A 20,964-nucleotide genomic window follows, 5' to 3' on the forward strand; every position below is an offset into this window, starting at 1 on the left:
ACTCCCCCCAAAGCTCGAGGGTGGGGAGGACGCCGAGGTAACCCTCGCAGAGCGTGACAAAGGCGGACAGCAGCACCATCGTGTTTGGCGTAAGGTGGTGCGGCTGGAGCCGATAGAACTGAAGAAAGGAGCGGAAGAACTCGCTCGCCGGCAGGCCGAAGCCACGAAGGAAGTGCGACCGGAAGACGACGCGCTCGCCCTCCTCCGGCGCCGGCGAGATCTCCGTCTCGCGGTTGAATGCGTACCTGTACGTAGCCCTTGCCGGGCAGCTGCCGCGTCTGCCGGAGGAAAGCGAGGTCATCCTCGTGCACGTTGGAGCCGTCCTAAGCGCCGGCCCGGTCGCGCGCCATGAGGACTTGAGCCCGACGGCGGTGCGGCGCGGCGACGAACTCACGAGCCCGCGGCGGAGCAGCAGCGCTGCGGGGAGGATGCGCTCAGCGACGAGGGACTGCGGCAGCGCTTCGGCGAGAAGCGGGAGCGCTGCGGCAAAAGTGAGAAGGAGAAGAAAGGAGAAGGGAGAGGAGGGCGCGCGTGCGTCTGCCGCCCCCCTCCTCCCCCTACTTATAGCCCCAGGCGGCGGAGCCGAGGAGGCGTGAGCGTGGGGGCCGTGGGATTAACTGCGCCCACTTCCCCCACGGTCCCACGATTACCGCGCCAATAGAGGCGCATATTAACTGCCACGGGAGCACGCGTGCCGAGGCCCTATAGTGGTGGGCCCCGGCCTGCGGCGACGTCCTGTCGCGGACGTGGGCTGGCAGGCTGGCCCGGCCTGCTGGCGCCATGTGGCAGGCGAGCAACGGGTGGCAGGTCAACCATCCGGCTGGCATGCCGCCCCGCTCATCACAAACGTTTCGAATTCGCCAGGCGGTCCTGCCTGGTCATGGCCGACTCCTAGCAGTCGGCACCTCAGAAGACGGACGAATCACAGCGACTAGACCACTCGGAGTAGGAAGCTGCTGGGGCTCCTCGCCCTCTCAGCGGCGGCGCCCCACCGGCTTCAGGGGCTACTGTCAGAGTAAATGACCACGGGTAGCCTCATCCGCTCCCCATGGCGATTCAAGACATCGGGGCCGGCTGCGCCCCTCAAGCCTCGAAGACGAAGGGCCGCCTCCTCAGGGCCGGCTGGACCAAACGGCCGGCTGCTAGAGGGCGCCAGTTCCCAGAAGACAGCCATGAGGTGGGCCGCCTCCTAACAGGCGGCCTCCAGAGAGGCCGGCTCCTAGCAGGCGGCCCCCCTCCGCTCCCTTGAAGTTTGCACCACATTATAACGATGATACGGGGCGTGGCTACAGTACAGACTGCCACCCCCGTATCCAGGGCGGAACGTGCCACAGTGCAGCGTACTGGGCGGACATCCCTCGCCCGGCGCGGCACTGTTACCACGCAGCCCATGACATCACCCATGGCAGAGGAGGCCATGCTCCCACTACGGGCTGTCGGTACGGCCCACAGGCGGCGGGCCCTATCTGTTTGTGAGACACCAGAAGACGGCAAGCCCTGACCAGTCGGCACAGGGGAGGCCAACTCTTAGCAGGCGGCCCTCCCCCTCCCTTGGAGTTTGTGCGCCATTAATCAGAAGAGACGGGGAGTGGCTACAGTGAACGCCCACCAGGCGGTGGCACTGTAGCCATGCTCTCCCCGACAAAGCATGCATCATCGGTGGCGCAGCCATAGTACTTAGCAGCCTGCAGGACCCGCAAGCGGCGGGCACGACCTGTTGGTGAAGTACGGGACAGCCGGTGGGACCCACCAAACGGCAGGCCCCAGCGGCCGGCGGAGAAGCCGACGACCGTAGACACTGACAGTCGGGTCCTACACCCCGCCAGATTACCAATGTACCCCTAGGGGTAGGCCTATATAAACCCCCCAGGGCACCCATGCAAAGGGTTCAGCCTCTTAGAGACCACGCACACATATAGAGAGAGTGAAGCTAGGGCTAGCCTTGTTCTTCTTTCTCCTCTAGAGAAACAGCTCAAGGAGCAACGTTGTAGCCACCATTGTTGAGATAGTGATCATGCGAAGACCCCGCAGAGCAGGACTAGGGGTGTTATCTCCTAGGAGAGCCCCGAACCTGGGTAAGATGCGTCGGCGTACATGTCTACGCCTTATCCCATTTCCAGGCACCGGCGATGTCTTACTCTCCCCCACCATGATAAGCCATCCTTTGGCATATGTTGCACGACACCCCCGACAATTCGTAAGTCTCTAACCCTTGCATTGCAGAAGTACATGGAGACATGTCTTCCTAGTCCGGTGCATCAGTTCTCGCTTCAGAGAGAGGACCTCTTCACATACATGATGCCGATGCACCGCAAGAGGGTACGACTCCGACCACACTTTGCTATGAGATGCTCCAAATAGTGGTCAGAGGCAAGTCCAACTACACACCGGGTCAATATCCCTTGGGATCCGGGTGGATTTATGGAGCATCGAAGCCTGGCTATATCGCTCTAAAGAAAGCACTATCAGGAGGCAGCCTGGAAGTAAGTATGAGTCTTTATTAATTTCAAGTATTTATAGTTTAGTTTACATTTATATGTTTGCATTGTCACTTTGCATGAATTACTATTATAGTTGGCTTGGTTAATTTAGTCGTCAATAGGTGAACTTTTTCGTCTGCTCAAAATTTATGTGGTACAAATTGCACTATTGAATCTTCTTAATGTTTGCCTAGTACAAGTGTTGGGACTAACCCTGCAGGAATTTTTGAAGAAAATGAAGCTTTAGACAAAACAGAGGAAAAGACGGTGTTTTATACGATCATCTATGGTCATATCTACAGTCGTATCGAGCAAGGGGGCGCCAACAAAAACATCTAGAGGCAACAGAGCCACCAACAGTGTGTCATGCGAGCGCAAGCGCTTGTATGCACGGTCATAAGGCTCCTCAACGAAGACAAGCAGATTGCTAGAGGCAAAGACGGTGTCCCATACGAGCGCGTATGCTCGTGTGAATCTCGGGAAGAAAGCGACCGGAGATCCAGAGCATAGCTTGTAAGGCTCCTCAACGAAGACAAGAAGATTACTAGAGCCAAAGACGATGTCCTATACGAGCGCGTATGCTCATATGAACCTCGGGTAGAAAGCAACCGGAGATCCAGAGCATAAGACGGTGTCTTGCACGAGCGCGAGCGCTTGTACGCCCGCTTGTATGGTTGGATGTCAACGTTGTGTGCCATAATAAAGTAAAAGACGATGGATCGTACGACCATGGGCGGTCGTACGTGCGCTCATACCAAGGCAAGAATGTCCAATTTATTTATTTCTTCAAGCCGAGGTCAGTGGTTTATATTTTAACCATCCGTTTGCACTCTAATGTCTATTATTCACCTTTGAAGCATCCCAACCAATAAACTTTGTAGTTCTTCATATTTTCTTTTATTTCTTTTTCCCGGCTGGGTATATGAACTACGTTCGTGTACCGATCCTTGTGTTCTTTTTATCTTGTGTATTTATTTTTGCAGAGGTTTGAACCTAATGTGGTAACACGTATGGTGTCGTGCCAATCGTATGAAAACCCTCACAAGCCATTCAGTCGCTTCGATTCGACAAAATCTTCAACTGCAAGTGTCCGGTTCTACCGGACAACATCATAAACATTTGATGAAGCGTAGGTCCATGCCCATTAAAGGAGAGGTTTTTTTGAAGGGTGAATGACAGTGGGAGAGGCTCCCACTGACTTTGTATTACTCACAAAGGAACAGTTACATATGCATTACAAAGGGTTTTTGCCGCCCCCCCGGCCATGCAAGCTAGCTACAACCCTAGTGACCCAAATTTACAATGTAACTAGACAGGAAGGGGCGAAGTTCCTCTCTGCAGTTATGTGTTCGCAACTCCAAGAGATGCTTGAATCTAGCCAACCATGCTCCGAAGGAATGCTGAATCCCTCTGGAGTGTTGGTTGTTTCTCTCCATCCATAGACTCCAAGCAGCCAAAAGAAATATATCCATGAAAAGAGGTTGCCTCCAGTTATCCCTACCCCCACGCAGCAGAGCCAATCTGTTGGCACCTATCGGCCACGCCAATCCAACTTTACTCCAACAGTGTTGACTAAAGGGGCAATTGAAGAACAGATGTTCCACAGTTTCCTCGGGAGGGTTTTGACAGAACATGCATGTGTAGTTGCCCCCCGCGACAGCAAAATGTCTGCGTTTGAGCATATTCCTGGTATTCAGACGATCAACTAGGAGTAGCCACCCGAACATCTTGAATTTGATCGGGCTCTTGGCTTTCCAGAGCCAACCGAACGCCTCATCTGCCACAACCTGCTTGTAGCAGTGATTATATAATTTCTTGGATGAGAAACGCCCGAGCGTGCATTCCCAAATGTCACAACGGTCGTTGGCCACACGAATTTGCGTCGACCCCTGCTGGATCTCTTTGATTTCCTCTCTCGCCTGGATCGAGAGAGGTAGACTAAAGATCATGGCTGGGTCAGTTGCAGTAAGAACCTTAGCAATGGAGTCGTCTTCATTCAAGCAGAATGAGAAAGCCCGTGGGTACATGTCCATGAGTGGGGAATCCTGACTACTATCAAACCAAACATCTTTCCAAACTAAAGCGCTAGAGCCATCCCCTGGGGTGACTTTGGTGATCCCCCGGAAGACCCCACTGAGTTGCATCACGTCCTTCCACCAGAAAGAGCCCACTGCATCAGTTGCATGCGGTATTTTGTTTTTGTAGTAAGCGTCCCAAACCAGCTCCACCCAGGGGACATCTTCATGATTATAGAATTTGAATAGATGTTTCAGGAGAAGGGCAACATTCTGTGTTTTGATATCAATAACACCAAGGCCTCCGCGGCGTTTTGGGCGACAGACAAGTTCCCAGGCCGCAAGGGAGTTGTTCTTGACCCCATCGTCATAATTTTTTGCCCAGAGGCAATATCTGCGCAGTTTGTCCAGATGCTCGATCACTTTTGGGTGCAATTTGATTGTGCACATTGCATATATCAGCATCGAAGTCACAACAGAATTGACCAAAGTCAGTTTGGCCCCAGATGACATCAGCGACAACGCAGTGGACGTCTTCCTCTCGACTGCATGTACTAGCGGCATGAGATCAAGAACACTTGGCCTCGTCGTCCCCATTGGGAGGCCGAGGTAGGTGAAAGGAACCAACAGAACAACCAAAAACCCCAGCCAATTCAGAAGCACGCTGGTGATCAATGTTAATGGGTATAAGAGTTGATTTCTGGAAATTGATCTTCAGCCCAACCGAAACAGCATAATCCTCCAAGATAGTTTCCATACGGGCAGCCTGTTCAGGACATGCCTGCATAACCAAAATTGTGTCATCAGCGTATTGAACAACGGGGAAGTCACCCGCACTGTCACGAGGGAGAGGAAGCTCAACTAGTCCTCGAGCGAAAACATCATTAATTGCTGCTTGGAGAAGGTCAGCCGCAAGGACAAAGATCAACGGTGAGAGAGGGTCACCCTGTCGCACACCACATTTACAATTAAATTTCCGACCAGGAACTCCATTAAGGAGTACAGAAGAAACCCCCGAGCCAAAGATCGTTTTCATCCATCCGAGCCATTTGTCATCAAAACCCATGTGCTTCATGATCTCCATCATGGGGGCATGCTCAATCGTGTCAAACGCCTTAGCAAAGTCTAACTTGAGGAGGATATTTTCCCTCGCTGAGGTATGGCATTGATGGATGTATTCAAACGACCACGCCAGGCAATCTTGGATTGTCCTCCCTTTGATGAAACCGTACTGGTTTTTGTGGATGATTTTGAGGATGACTTTCTACAGCCGGTTAGCCAAGATCTTTGTGATGATTTTCAGACAACAATTCAGTAAAATAATTGGTCTATAATCATTTGCAGTTTCTGGAGAAGAGATCTTAGGGATCAAGGTGATGTACCCCTCACTAATGCTAGTGATATCTAGCCCTCCACCATGAAAGGCATGGCACAGCTTATAGAAATCCGACTTGATGATCTGCCAACAGCTCTTAAGGAAACAACCATTAAAACCATCAGGGCCCGGAGCCCTGTCATTCGGCATTTCCTTAATTACAGTATCTATCTCTTCATTGGAAAAGGGTGCCGACAATTGATCCAGTCCCTCGATCTGACGAATGATTCTAGAAAGATCAAAACGCATGTTAGTGGGTTTAGAAGAACCCAAACGTTCCTTATAGGTTTTGAACAGCACCCCTTCCTTGCCAACGTGGTCATGGATTTCCACAGCATCATCACGAAGCATGGCAATAGAATTGTGTCTATATCTCTTAGTGGCCAGAGATTGAAAGAGCTTGGTGTTTTCATCAGCAAATCTGAAATACCTGATCGTGCATCTTTTCCTCCAGTACTCGTTCTGAAACTTTAGCAGTGTCTGCAAGTGAGATTTCAAAATCCTCCTAAAGTTTGAATCCTGGATAAATACAGGTCTTTTGTCCTCGAGATTATCCATCATAACTAAAGATTCATTACTGTTCTGGATCATCATTTTCAGCTTTGAGATACCTCTGCTCCATCTCTTGAGATCATATCTCAGAGTTTTCAGTTTTTTACAAATGCGGGCAGCAGCGTTCGGTGCATGGCATGCCTTGGACCAAGAGGCGGCAACCACATCCGTAAACCCAACATGGTTAACCCAAAAATTCTCAAAGCGGAAGAGCTTGGACTTGGGGATATTAGATTCAATTGCAACCACGCACGGAATATGATCAAACACCGGTTTCCCCAATGGCAGGACCATCGTGTTTGGGAAGGAGGTAGTCCAACAAGAGGAAGAAAAGAACCAATCGAGCTGTTCGAGCAGGGGGTCGTCTTGCATGTTGCTCCAGGTATATGCTCTGCCTTCACAGGTAACTCCATCAGAGACTGCGCTCGAATGATTTCATTAAACAACAACATGTCCGCAGCGTCGTCCCCAGGCTTGTTTCTATTATTCGTGGAACGAATAAAATTGAAATCTCCAAGGATCAACCAATTTTCATTATCAGGTATATTTAGGTCAAATAACCAGTTAGTAAAATCCACCCGACGCTGACCAGAGCATGGACCATAGACATTGATCAATTTCCAAGAATCACTAGACTGAGTAGCAACAAAAAAGACACCCACAGCAAACGAGTCAACATACCAAGGCGTGCCCACAAACACAGAACTATTCCATATTATAATAAGACCACCAGAGGCACCCACTGATGGTGCAAACACAAATTTATCAAAACGCTTAGGGCAGAAAGTTTTAATAAACGCCAGATCAAAAGATTCACGCTTAGTTTCCTGGATACATAGCACAGAACAACCGCTAGTATCAATAGCATTCCTAAGAGCCAAAGTCTTAGCATTAGAGTTGATGCCCCTGATGTTCCACGACAATACATTCCACGACTTATTCATGAGCGAGCGAAAATTCAGTCGCCAGCTCCAGTGGACGAGCGCTGATCATCCAGCAGCTTCTCGAGAGAAAGAACATCCTGCGCAATCCTGCAACGGCTACCCATCTGTTGAAGATCTTCAATCGACGTAGGAGGGGGACAAGCATCAGACATAACCTACATGGGGGCAGCAGCCAAAGAAACAGCTGTGATAAAAGAGGTCTCGCGTGGTTTCACCCGTGACTTAGATCGCTTGGTGTCAGAGACATGATTGATCTTGAAGCCATCATACTTGTTAGATCGAGTGCTTCTTCTGACAGTGGTTGTATCTAGAGGCACTAGCACATTGCGGGGCTGAGGAGCATTATAAAGAGAAGCAGAAGCAATCACCTGAAGAGCAGTATCTTGATCTGACAGGGGCACTGACTGTAACTCTGCATCTTCAGAAACAAATCGTGAGATCGCCTTGAGACCAGGAGAGCGAGCCGCCATCTCCCAATCAGTATCTATCACTTCAGACATGTGCTCAACAGACTCCTGCAGCAGAGACGAGGGTATGATGACAGCCCCCAACTGAAAGGTTGAACTGAACACCGCTGACATAACATCACGCTCTGGGACGATGCCTACAAGCCAGGCAGCCGCATCAGCATTCGGTTGGTTCTGGAGAAACTTGAACGGGTTAAGGGGTAACATAACAGCCTCGGATTGCTGAAAGGTGAGGGCCGGCGTATATATGCGTTTGAGCATCCCTCCCATCCAAAGCAACAGCTCATGATCAACAACCACAAAGAAATTAACTGAATCCCCTCCTGCTCTGACAAATGCCAGTCGTGCAGCAGGATTCCCAAGCACAAATCCATCTGCCAACGCTTCCATCGCCTGAAACTCCGAATCAGAAGACCAAATATCAGACAGGTTGTCCTGGACATTGTTTTCTGGGTCCACACCATCCATCAGGGACGGCCCGTCGTACTGGAAGAAAGTTCTAAAACTGAACCCTGTGTATGGCGGAGGAACCACGGGCCACATAGGCCAACCATTTTCCTGAATGTGCTCCTGGGCAGGTTCCGGGGCATTCCATGCCTCTTCATTCAGAGCCTCTTGTGCAGTCATCTCATCAATTCTTGCCTGCTGCATGAGGGTGTAGTATGGAAGCTCATATGGCTGGGGTGATGCATTCAGAAGAGGAGGAACATCTTCATTACCAACTAAGATGGGAATAGTATTTCTGCCATTCAGAACATACACAGGGACAGACCAAGATCGAGCAAGACCTGGCAGCAAATCAACCCTGGTAAACAACAGACTATGCGGCACCTCAGCAACATCTTTGATATGACACTTAACCAGAACTCTAGCTTTGTTGTGACCCGGGCATGGCCAGACAAGAAGCTTTCCAAAGTTAGAGACGGCCTTATGAATATAGTGTTCAGTCTGATAGTCCATTGGGAAAGCGAGAAACATGACCCAAACCTCATATTCAAAAGCAGGCATGCGCATATTGAAACATTCGTCATGAGGGACTAAAGAGAAAGTAGAATCCTCAGTCAGAGCGTGAGGCCCCTCTCTAATGGCAGCATCCCTACTCTCCATATCCGCAAAAACCACACATCCAATTCCCAGCGGGTAAATAAAATCATCCACCAAATCATACTCTAGATCCCCAGTGATAATGCGACAGACCTCGGCTAGCCAGAACTCCTTTTGATGATCAGGGACTGGAGGATGGACTGAAACAATAGCGTACCTGTCATGGTTGAGGGGCGGATCATCTACCACCATGACATGGCGCTGGACTCGATGAGCAGGGCCACGGTCGAAGGTCGATCCAGCCGGAGCAAAGGCGAACGGGCGCATTGGGAAGTTCGCCATAGCTTGAGTTGCCGGAGGTTTGGTATCCGCCCAAAGGGAGATCGCCGATGATGGACAGAGATTGCTCCGAGACGAAGGCGATGGGAGCGGGGGCGATGAAGGTGGGGGTGGTGAGCTCGAGGAAGACGTCGGCTCACCCGATTGGGGTTTTTGGCAGGCTGAATTGACTACACCCTGACCGGGGAGGCGTATCGTCAAGCAATGGGGGGTGGCCACGTCCGAGGAGCGTGGGATTTTCTGTTTCTGTTTCCAAACCCAACGTGCACGCGTATCCCTCACAACACGGGCCATACCAACAACCATAGAATTTCCAAACGCAGACACACCCGACTCACCCCGAGGCAAGATCCTCTCTGATTTTGTTACTTGTAGGGATTTTTGTGCCCAAGCCCAATGAGGTAAAAATTTGCAAGATCTGGGCTTACGGGCCGCATGACCCAGACGGTGGCAAAGCGTGCAACGACGAAGCCCAGGACAAAGCCTAGTCATGTGGTCAGTTGCAGAGCAAGCATTGCATGGATGACCTAAAGGGCCCGGGCCCACCTTGCATGGCACATGCTTGTGGGAGTTTCTACGTGAAGAAAAACAAGAACAATCCCCAGAAACATCCCCACAACTTTGATAAAAGTACCCAGTGCAAGTGTCTGCGACATGTCCAAGCCGATCACATATAGAACAATGCTTAAGCCTTTTGTATATATAATCTTTGGTTGGAACTGATGAAATTTGTACCATGAGCTTAACACTGTCATTATCATAACCAGCCTGCCATCCATCCAAGATGGAGTAAAGAGTATCATCAGGGATGGACTCCCATGATCCCAAATTAAACAACCCACCTCGAAAAGAAGGCAACTTGGCCGGATTATCGGAGGAGATAGGTAGGGATATGGACCCAATCCGAAGAATATCCAGAGAAACCGGAGCCAGAAAACTACCAAAAGAGATCTCAGCAGGAGGCTCGCCGGAATGCAAGTCCGTCGGCGGCGGGATCAAACCCAAATTCTGAAACACTGGAATAGATGCAGGATCCATATGCACATTATGATGTGAAGATAACCATTTAGATTTGATAGCCGGACCAGGTGAAGAAGCCAAACCAGTCAGCTCAGAGTCCGCATGCCATGATTGAATCCGGGGGCGATCGTCCATACCATGGTGCAAATGAAAGTGACAGATAAAATCCGGCCAAATACGGTCCCGTAGACCAAAGATAAAGTGACCCACTCGATTTGATGCCACCGAGAACCGGAAATGACGATCACCCAAGCGAACAACATTGAAACCATCACCGAGCCCTCCAATACATGATTGAAGAGCCAAACCAACCGAATCCACCGAGAGGGGAAAAGAGGCCGAGGAGAAGGAAACTTCAAGGAAGAATTCCTTGGAGCCGGGGTTGGGGACGAAGTGGACCGTAGATCCAAACCGTGCACGCACCTGTGCCTCGACCTTAAGGCCGGGGGAGAAGTCCCAATGGATGAGGCCATCCATTGGATTCGCCGGATGGAGATCGTAGGGTTAAACCCTAGAATCGCCATGGGAGTCGCCAGAGGTGGAGAGGAGAGGGGTGGGAGTCGCCATCTGCAAGGAGAGGTTATTTGCACCTCAACGGTAAAAAATATTTTATTAACCTTGCTTAATGTAAGCTTGGGGAGGTAACCACTTTCCATACTCTTCTTTAATAAACTGCAATTTCTCTTTTCATAATTTTCTCGAGACTAGTTCTTTGCAAAGTTCTAAGCTTGGGAAAGTTATTTTTTTTCTTGTGTAGAGTCTTGTGCAATGATCCTCATCTGATAAATACTATGCAATCATGTGTCCCATTGTTTGATATGCCTAAATAAGTATGATTGCTCTGTATTTGTATAAGGGAATCACTTGCTCAAGTTATGCCCCATGTTTCTAAGTTAATATTTTTTTGCACTTCGTTCAAGTTTTTGCTTAGCTTGGAAACAATCGTGTGATCCTGTGAACGACATTATCACAATCTCTACTTTTATAAAAAGAAAAGAAATGATGATGATGATGATGGTTGAATAATCTTTTTGACACTTGTTAGAATTGTTCTAAAAGAAGTTATGGAGTAGCTCAACCCCATGGTGTTTGATACAATAGACTTGGTGGTCCTTGCTTTGGGCGTTGTTTATACGGAATCGTTATTTCATAGTATTCAAGATTATGCCAATATATGTGTTGCCATACATAGCGCTTTAGCTTCTCGCTGGTTCCATGACCTTGTTGCTATACGCTGCTTTATACTGTGTAATGTGACTCCGTCACCTCTCTTGATGTTATGCTAAGACCTCCGCTGGCCAATGAACGATCCACCAGAGTTTCAGCTTGGATTTCGACTATGAGTTTGTTAACGTTCGCGGTGGCAATACTGCAACGAATATTATTCGTCTTTCTCTTGAGTGAGTGTGTATTGCATCATGTATGGGTGGTTTTTGAGGTTGTACTTCTCCACGAGAAACTTCCACACTTCTTCAAACTCATCTATGGTCAGCATGGGATTCACAACCTTGTGGAACTCTGCCTGGAAGTCGCTCTTGTTACTGTACAACTGATCTAGGGACTCCTTTTCCTTCTTTAGGACGTGCACGTGAAGGAATGGAATTTATTTTTTTATAGCTACTTCCATTGTGTTTTGGTCTGCACGTGAAGGAATGGAATTTAATTTTTTGTCCCAATCAGAAGGAATTATCTCTCAAAGTTTTTTAATTGATTAGCATGTTCTCAGAAGAACTAACCTGTAAGAATTGTCTGGGGTGCACCCCAGCCCATCATCCTAATGAATTCTGAGAAAACCCACTTGAATGCTCGACTTTCTCATCCCAAACTAGCACGCCGGCAAGTATTATGCTCTAAAAATGATTGTTCACTCCAACAAATAGACCAAACATCATGTCATACTGGTTCGTTATGTACATTGTATCAAAGGTGACAACATCTCCAAAGAAGTGTACTGGAGTCTACTGTTCCCATTAGCCCACATCAAATTGTTGATCCTCCCCTCTTTGTCAACTTGAACCTGATATGTGAACTATTGATCTTTTGAACCAAGTTCCTGAAACACCTCCTTTGTTTTTCAAACATCATCCTCAGCTTGTTCACGGCTAATTTTACCACATAGATTCTGCAGGGCTCTTTTTGTGAAAGGCACATTCTCCATCCTCCCAAAGAAACTCCCAATCATGTTGTACACCTTGGCAAGGTTCAGTTGTTCTACCGTAGTTGTTTCACCAAATACCCGCTGTATACATCAATATGCTTGTGTGAAGGCCAATGTATTGTCTGGCCAAAAGTGGGCGGTGGTGGCTATGCTTCTGGGTCGTTAGGGCGGCAAGAGGTGTAGCGGTGGGTAGCTCGGGCACATTATTTTTCTTTAGCAATGGGGTGCCCAGATCTGGAGGCTGGTGCGCAGCACGGGTGTCCTCGGTGCCTCATGGTGGCACAAGTGAGTTGCCGTGCGAAAGCTCCGTGCTTTGGCGCTGACGGCGGCAACACCTGCAGATGTCGTTATCCTCTTGGGGACGTCGTTGTGGTTCTCCTCTCCATGCCAAAGTTCCGGGTGAAAACCCTCGTCCGACTCGGGCTCAACAACGGCAAAGCTTGGCGCCGTTTCCCCTCCTGAGGACGTTGTCATGGAGCTTAGGTGTTCTAGGGCATCTCGTGGTGTTGTAATCTAGTCGTCCTATGTTTTCTTTCGGCATCATAGTCGCGTGCGTTTGTGTTGTCCGGTTATCCCGGGATCTGCTTTGTAAGAGGGCTACCTCACTACCTTGTATCGTTCGGCCGTGTACTTCGTATGGTGCTTTATGTATAAAGCAGGGTGAAAGCCTGTTTCAAGAATGGTTGTGCTCCTTCCTATGCTCGGCTATGTACCACCCGTTGTCTTTCGAACGTAAGTCTTATGAGAGCAGGGCGTTCGCCACGGCAAGATCTTGTGTTCTCCACTATCGGCTTCCCCTGTCGAACAGTCAAACAGGCCAAAATTCAGTCACCACCCATGAGCACACTTAGCTAGAAGTACGTACCGGAAATTATTCTAGCATTTGAACATACCGCACACCCACAGACTATCTCTTGCATGCATTTTTTCCTCTGCACGTTAAGCCTGCTCTTTCCGTACCTGATGCTAAAACTTTTCTCCCATGAACACATATTGTAAAATCATAAGCTTCCCCCTTGTGTCAAAGCTCATTCCTAATTTTGGCACAATGACATTGTCAACAGGATTTTCAGCAAACCCGGGATTGATTTCTCCATTGCTGAAATCCTATTCGGGCATGGCGCTCAACCGGGTTCGGCAGCCCCAATCCTGACTCTTCATTTGCACCAAACTGGTAATGCACACTATGGTGTGTCATCATGTACTTTCTGAATCAGACAAAATGCAAACTGACTTGAACAAAAGCAAATTCAGTGTTTAACTTTTCAGATCTGTTCCCATAGTTACAAAGCTCTATGTCGCGTTGTCATGCAGGAACAATCACCACTTAATAAACAGTTTAGACTCGTCCCTTTAACTACACAAACGTAGACATGATACAGCAAAATCAATCAACATAGTCTATGTGGACACACGTCGCCTGTACGTGAAAATCATCGATAGCGCTGAAACAGATTATTACAGGAAAATCACTGAATGCCGGCAGCAGTCACTTTTCAGACTGAATTTTGCAGCACTTCAACAAGCAGAAAATATCAGTACCAGCAAAAACTTCTTACCTACGCATCCATCCTGGACTCTTGGGGTCGATCTGCTCTATGGATTTGCTCTGAGGCTTGGGGTCGATCTCGACCAGGTGCCTGCGCCGCCACTTCCATCGCACAGATCTGGCCGCGAAGCTGCGCCATCACTGGGTACCGGAGGGGCACCATGGGTATGTCACTCTCGTTCACCTCAAACACTCCTGCAATCGCTCCCGCCCCACGCCCCCAGTGAAGAATTGATTAGATCTTCATACTGAATAACCCAACATGCAACATATAACAGATTTTCTCACCTGTTAATCGGTTGCATCAAGAAGTCCATGTTCTCCGGCAGCCGCAGTCGCCTCCTCCGGTTCACCGGCCTCAAGAGAAGAAAGATCTAGTCTCGTAAGGTAGGAGACAGTTGCTTGCATCTACCCATCCCTGCATTTACTCGATCACTGTCAACACTACCAAAAAGCAACAATTCTGAACCACGGATCAGGACGGCACCGACGTCCCGAGCCACGGCTCTCCTCCGATCAGTCGACGGCGTCCCAACTTCCGTCAGAGCTATTGCCAACCAGTCAGGTCTGCACCTCTACGTATATCTCAATTTCCAAATTCCTGGTCGACCACGGGCCTGTTGTGAGCATTCAATGCACCGAATCACAGCGCAGTACCGAACGGGACAGATAACGAACTCCTGTGCACTCGAGTTCATATACTCCACGTCCAATCTCCACAGGCTCTCTTCTTCAATAGTCTGCAGCAATTTCTATAGGTGTCGTATCACACTGTTATGTACAGAAAAGACCAAGAGGAAAATATTATCGAGGATGGTCACAATGTGTCACATAGCAGGATGCGCCAAACTATTATGTTTTGCGACCTCACGCAAGTATGCAAGCGCTGGTAAAGCCTATCGCGCTACCACGGCTTCCAAAATAGGTACAATGGAAACAAGTGCACACTTCCTGTCCACAGGCAACCACGAAATATAAGCAGCACGACGCAAAATAGAACACGACACGTCGGCCTAATCCAGAATGTAAAATCATCACTTAACCAACAAGCATCACAAGAGTACAATTAAAACAAAGCTAATGCATTAAAAGAAGGGAGCAAACCTTGATGAACAGAACAAAGAAAAAGCAGACTCGATAGATGGATTCCAGGCGAAAAATTACAAAACTATACCAACACAACCAGATATCAAGATTCCTAGGATGAACTTGTAAACTGAAATACCAAAAAGAATCATATCCCATTCCGAGACGACTGTATATATACATATAAAAAAATTATGGACAAATGTGTAAATCAAAAGACCAAACAAACAATCTGAACCATGAATAAATAAACCACATCACTAATATGACCCAGCATGCAAATGGCAATCATAAATACTTCTTAATACACATTTTTAGGCCATACCAACACAAGACACCAAGACGAGGAGGGAAAATAATTTCAAGGCACATTACTAATATAACCCAACATGCAAAATAACCATCAATAATACTCTGTAGACATATTTTGAAGCCATAACAACACAGCTGGATATCATGATGCATCTAAACAAATCACAGGCAATGTATTTTTTTCGGCCACATAGATCATCAATACCGGATCAGACAGGAGAGACTCAAGCAGAAGCGAAATATACATATATGTAAGCACCAGCAGTACAGAAATTCAGAGGATGAAATAGGAGAGATGATTCTTGTGATGGAATTACAATGTGACATAATGATTATTAACATACCTACATAAAAATTAATGGAGTTACTCATGTTTCAGCTTACTCAAGAAGGTTGCAAATGGCATCATACATTGCCTGAAAGACATTAATCAAGCACATCTCAGATGATACCCCAATTATCGTTCTTTTGTTAAAGAAGATGCATAAACAATGGGATTGCCCTTACCGGAATTCAACATAGTAAGCTTGGTGGGGGAGGAGGGATGGATGTGGTGACTGTGATTGGAGGCTAGGGTTCATATGGGGTTTGCATGCAACAGCAGAGACGACCACGACGGGCCGCACGACGCACGGCGTGCGAGGGCAGGGTCGTTCGCACCCACGAATGGCTCACCCAGACAATAGGGAGGAAGAACAAGCCCACCAGTCATGGATAGTGAAAATTAACCGCGCGGTGAAAACTGGCAGAACAAATCTGGCGGCCGAGACAAACCAGTTGACCAAAAGCAGCTCCATCGAACGGCCAACAAAGCTTCAATCTGGGGGAGCGCTGGGAGGCCGAGTTGGCCAGCCTCATTATAGGTTAGAATGTTGATGACATGATCATGAATGGCGACGACCGCGAGTATATTGCCTTTGTGAAGGCACGTCTTAGTGAGCAGTTTATTATGTCTGATCTTGGCCCTCTTCGCTACTTTCTTGGGATAGAGGTCTCTTCTACCTCTGATGGATATATTTTTCTGTTCGTGGTCAGACTCTTCTTCTGGATATATTTTTCTGATCGTGGTCCGACTCTTCTTCTTTTCTATACGTTGACGACATGATCATCAATGGCGACAACCCTGAGTATATTGCCTTTGTGAAGGCACGTCTTAGTGAGCAGTTTTTTATGTCTGATCTTGGCTCTCTTCCCTACTTTCTTGGGATAGAGATCTCTTCTACCTATGATGGCTTTTTTATTTCCCAAGAAAAATATATCCAGAATCTTCTTGCTCATGCTGCTCTTACTGATGAGTGCACTGTTGAGACTCTCATGGAGCTCAATGTTCATCTTCGTGCTACTAATGGTGACCCTTGTCTAATCCAACGCGTTATCATCATCTTATTGGGAGTCTTGTTTATCTAGATGTTACTCGTCCAGATATCTCCTATCCCGTCTGTCGTGGAATTGTCACGGCAGATGTCCTTGGGCTAGGACTTAGTCGTGGAGCCATCGCAACTAGGAAGCTTGAAGGGGTTATGCGGGACAAGGAACACGAGGGTTTATACTGGTTCGGCCCCTTACGGTGAAGGTAAAAGCCTACGTCCAGTTCGAGGTGTTATTGATTAGGGTTACGATCGCCAGGGAGCTAAACTGCTATGCCTGGCTCTCGGAGAGATCGTTGTCCCGCACTTAAACCGCTGCCGGGTCGTCCCTTTATATAGGGAGGCTGACGCCCAGCAGCCCTTAGAGTCCCGGCCGGCTCATAAGAGTGTCCGGCTCGGACTCTAAACAATACCTGCCTTACACTACAAGTTCTATTATAACAATAAAGATTGCACTACGAGCTTTAAGCCATCGCCGGGTCTCAGCCCATCTCTGGCCCATTATCTTGAAACTTAGCTCCGGGCTTCTGGCAATGACCCTTAGTGTAACCCGGCCCTCCTGGCGGGTGACTCCCAGGTCTATATCCTCAACATTCCATATTTTGAGTCAGTTTGTCTCTGCGCCCACACTGATTCACTATAGTCACCTCCTTTGTGTTCTTTGATATCTTCGTGGCACAATCTCTCACCGTATGCTCTTTCCCTGCTCCAGTTGATTACAGCTTCAAGCCTATTAAAATGCTACGTGGGCTAGTGATCCCTGGGATCGTCATTCACTTTTTGCTTACTGCGTTTTTCTTGTGGTTCTCACGACCTTGAAGACAAAGAAGACTACAGTTTCACGTTTGAGTGTAGAGGCTGAGTCGCGAGCTTTGGCTCTTTTGACGGCAGTGGTGACTTGGTTACGGTGGTTACTTCAGAAGTTTGGTGTTTCTGTCACTACTCTGCTCTTGTCTGACAGTACAGGTGCTCATAGTGTTGCGCACAACCCTGTGAAGAATGAGCTCACCAAGCATATTGGTGTTGATGCTTTTTTTGTGCGTGCTGGTGTGCAGGATTCGCGTTATTGCTCCTCAATATGTGCTTTCCGAGTTACAGTTGGCGGATTTCTTTAGGAAGGCCCAAACTAGAGCACAACACGACTTCTATCTCAATCTCTTCAAGCTCAGTGCTACTGACCAACCATGAGTTCGAGGGAGGGAGTTAAGAGTTATATATTTAGCCGTGTACCCTTTTGTATTTTCCCCGTTCTATAAAGTTTTTTTTGCATATTGTAAAACACTTGTACTTGTACGTGTGTATATATAATGGCATATGGCCACCTGGAAATACAAGTTGCATATTTCCTAACAGGTATCTCACTCCTGGTTAATGGCCAAAGACTTCTTAGAACTTCGTCTTTTCATGTTCCTCGACATACCATGCACTCATTTCTGGTGGTCAAATTGTTGACTCTGGTTGTCGGGTAATTCTCGACTTTGACTCATGCTCTGTTTCGGACCGTCACACTGGTGCTCTCGTGCTAGCCCCCGATGTCGTAACTCCCAGGACCTCTGGGAGCTTCACTGGTTTCACTTTCCCTCTGTTGCCTCCACCGCCAGTCACTCCACCTCTGCTGCCTTGTCTACCAACTCTTTTCAGCAGTGGGATCATCTCCTTGGTCACTTGTGTTACTCTCATCTCTCATCCTTAGTTCGGCATGGTCTTCTTGAAACGTGTGAGGCCTTAATGCACCGAATTGAACCTTTACTCTTTGTGTTCGTCTCAGGCACCCCCTTGGTGATTGTCAACCGTATGTGGTCCTTTCCCTGATGCAGATCGCTTTGCTTTCCTCCAAGAGCTATGAGTTCCGCTCCTCGCAACCTGGTCCTTGGGTCGTTACCGGTGCCTTCAACTTGATCTAGCAGGCCAGGGTGGCAAGAATAACACTAACCTAGAAAAAAGATAGATGGGCAGATTCACCGTTTCCTTGATGACCTTGGGCTTCGCGAGATCAACCTCATCAGGCAGCGCTACAATTGAAGCAAACGGTCACCAACATTGGTGCAGCCGGACCGCTTGTTCTGTTTGACGAATTGGGGATAATGATATCCTAGTTGCTTTTCTGAGCGGGATCCTCCATGGCATTACACTCAGCCTGTACACCACGCTTTTGACGCCTAGGGCTCACCAGTCCCACTTCAAGAATCTCTGGCCGAATTTTGATGGCTTCCGCCAGGTGGTTGCCGATGCCTAGCATGTGCCGTCGCACCTTCGCCCACTCTAGCGTTTGGGTGTCCTGCTGAAGCATACGGACAACACATTGCGGCCATGGAGCGACCGGCATATTGGCAGCGTCAAGCTACAACAGCTCATGGCCTAGAAAATCATTTTCCAGCTCAACGCAGTGCAGGAGTCTTGACAGCTGTCCCAAAAGGAGCTTAATGTGCGTAAAGAGTTGAAGCTTGAGTTGCTTGGTTTGGCCTCCCTCACGTGCATCATCGCATGCCAGCCCTCCGCGTCCACTAGCTAGCCAAGGGAGACGCAAACACGTGCTACTTTTACATCCATGTGTGCCATTACTCGTCCGTCATGGGTTGCGCCATCCCTGGTAGAGTTGTTTTACCAACTCCCTTTGGAGATCATCAAAGATGAGCTTGCCGTACTCGTCCAGCAGCTCTATTTGCTTATACCGGGTTGCCTCGTCGAGCCCAACAATGCCCACATTGTCTTGTTGCCAGGGAAGAAAACTCAAACAAGGTCACGCACTGCCACCTGATCTGTTTGCCGCATACCTTTGGCAGGCTTTCTCCAAGCTGCTTGCTCTCCACGTCGTGCCTCGGCTCCCGGAACTGATCAAGGAAACCCAGAGCTCCTTCATGCTCACCACTAAGGGCTTGCATGCCAGACGCATCGCAACCCTCATGCTCAAGGTTGACACTGCGAAGGCATTCGATTCAGTCTCATGGCCCTTCCTCCTATGGTCTCGCGGTACACGGGCACTGGCAGCAGATTCATCGAGTTGGTCAGAATGATTCTGCCATAGACACCCTCAACAGGGTGCATGGAAGGCATATTCATCACTGTCATGGCCTGTGGCAAGGTGACCCCCTTTTGTCTTTGTTGTTTCTTCTTTGTGCTGCAAGTGCTCAACGCCTTGTTGGTCCATGCGAAGAGCGTTGTCATGTTAGAGCCATCGTGCTGGCATGGCGTCAAGCACCTCATGGCAGTGTACGATGCCGACATGGTCATCGTCCTGTCTTCGACGTGGGGCAACCTATCTTGGTGGCACGGAGCTTATGCACCAACTTTGACAAGTGTTCCTTTGCACCAATTTGTTGCAGCATCGTCGAGATTTAAGTGATTAAGCTAAGCTTAGCGTGTGCTTTCCCAGAGCTCCCATGCATCTACCTCAGCCTCCCCTTGTCGTGCAAGATTCACACGGTCTACCTGTAGCCTCTTCTAGACAAAGTTCTCAACTGCATCCCCACTTGGCGACAAAGTTCTCAATCTACTAAACATGTTGGCTTATGCTTGTCAAATTAGTGCTTATCTCCATCCTAGTTTATCAAGCCATCTCCATGCAACTACCTCCGTAGTTACTTGCGGCGATCGAGAAGTACATTCACATTTTCCTTTAGAGTGGGACCAACATGATAAGTGACGGGCAATGCATGGTGGCCTGGAGCAAGGTGTGCTCCATGTGGAACTCAGCGGCTTCGAGATCCTTAGGTATATCTCTCATTTGCTGGGCGGATTCCTTTGAGCAAGGCACACTTCCTTAGTTCTCTTGTCCTGGTGCTCATGCTCAGAATGGTGTTGCTGAGCGCAACCAGCATCACCTTCTTGAGGCGGTTCTTGCGTTGATGATCGTCGCCTCTCTTCCACCTCACTTTTGGGTTGAGGTAGTTTCTACTTCTACCTATCTCATCAACATTAATCCTTCCTCTGCTCTACAGGCAGACATTCTTCTCGAGCGTCTTTTTGGTCATTCTCCTGACTACTCAACACTTCATTTGTTTGGTTGCATTTGCTACATTCTCCCCCCCCCCCCCCCCCCCCCCCGTGAATGCACCAAACTAACTACCCAGTCCGTTGCACGTATCTTTTTAGGTTACATTGATGAGCAAGGGCTATCGGTGTTGAGATCCTGTCAGCCATCGAATCCACATTTCTCAGGATGTGACTTCTGATGAGTCTCGTCCTTTATATCCACGTCCATCCTCTCCTTTGACCTCCCCCATTGAGGATATTTATTTCCTCGCTTTTTCCAATAC

At 48.5% G+C, this 20,964-nt stretch overlaps 1 long non-coding RNA gene across 1 annotated transcript; it reads right to left on the reverse strand.

Moving 5' to 3' along the window:
• Positions 1–13,732: 13,732 nt before the first annotated feature.
• On the reverse strand, positions 13,733–20,715 carry LOC109743421 (uncharacterized). The gene is made up of 2 exons (XR_002228077.4): positions 14,232–20,715; positions 13,733–14,138 (listed from the first exon to the last, which is right to left on the reverse strand). It is a non-coding gene; the product is annotated as an uncharacterized lncRNA (long non-coding RNA).
• Between the last annotated feature and the right edge of the window lie 249 nt (positions 20,716–20,964).

This window comes from Aegilops tauschii, chromosome 1, assembly GCF_002575655.3.
Source record: "Aegilops tauschii subsp. strangulata cultivar AL8/78 chromosome 1, Aet v6.0, whole genome shotgun sequence".
Lineage (NCBI taxonomy): Eukaryota > Viridiplantae > Streptophyta > Magnoliopsida > Poales > Poaceae > Aegilops > Aegilops tauschii.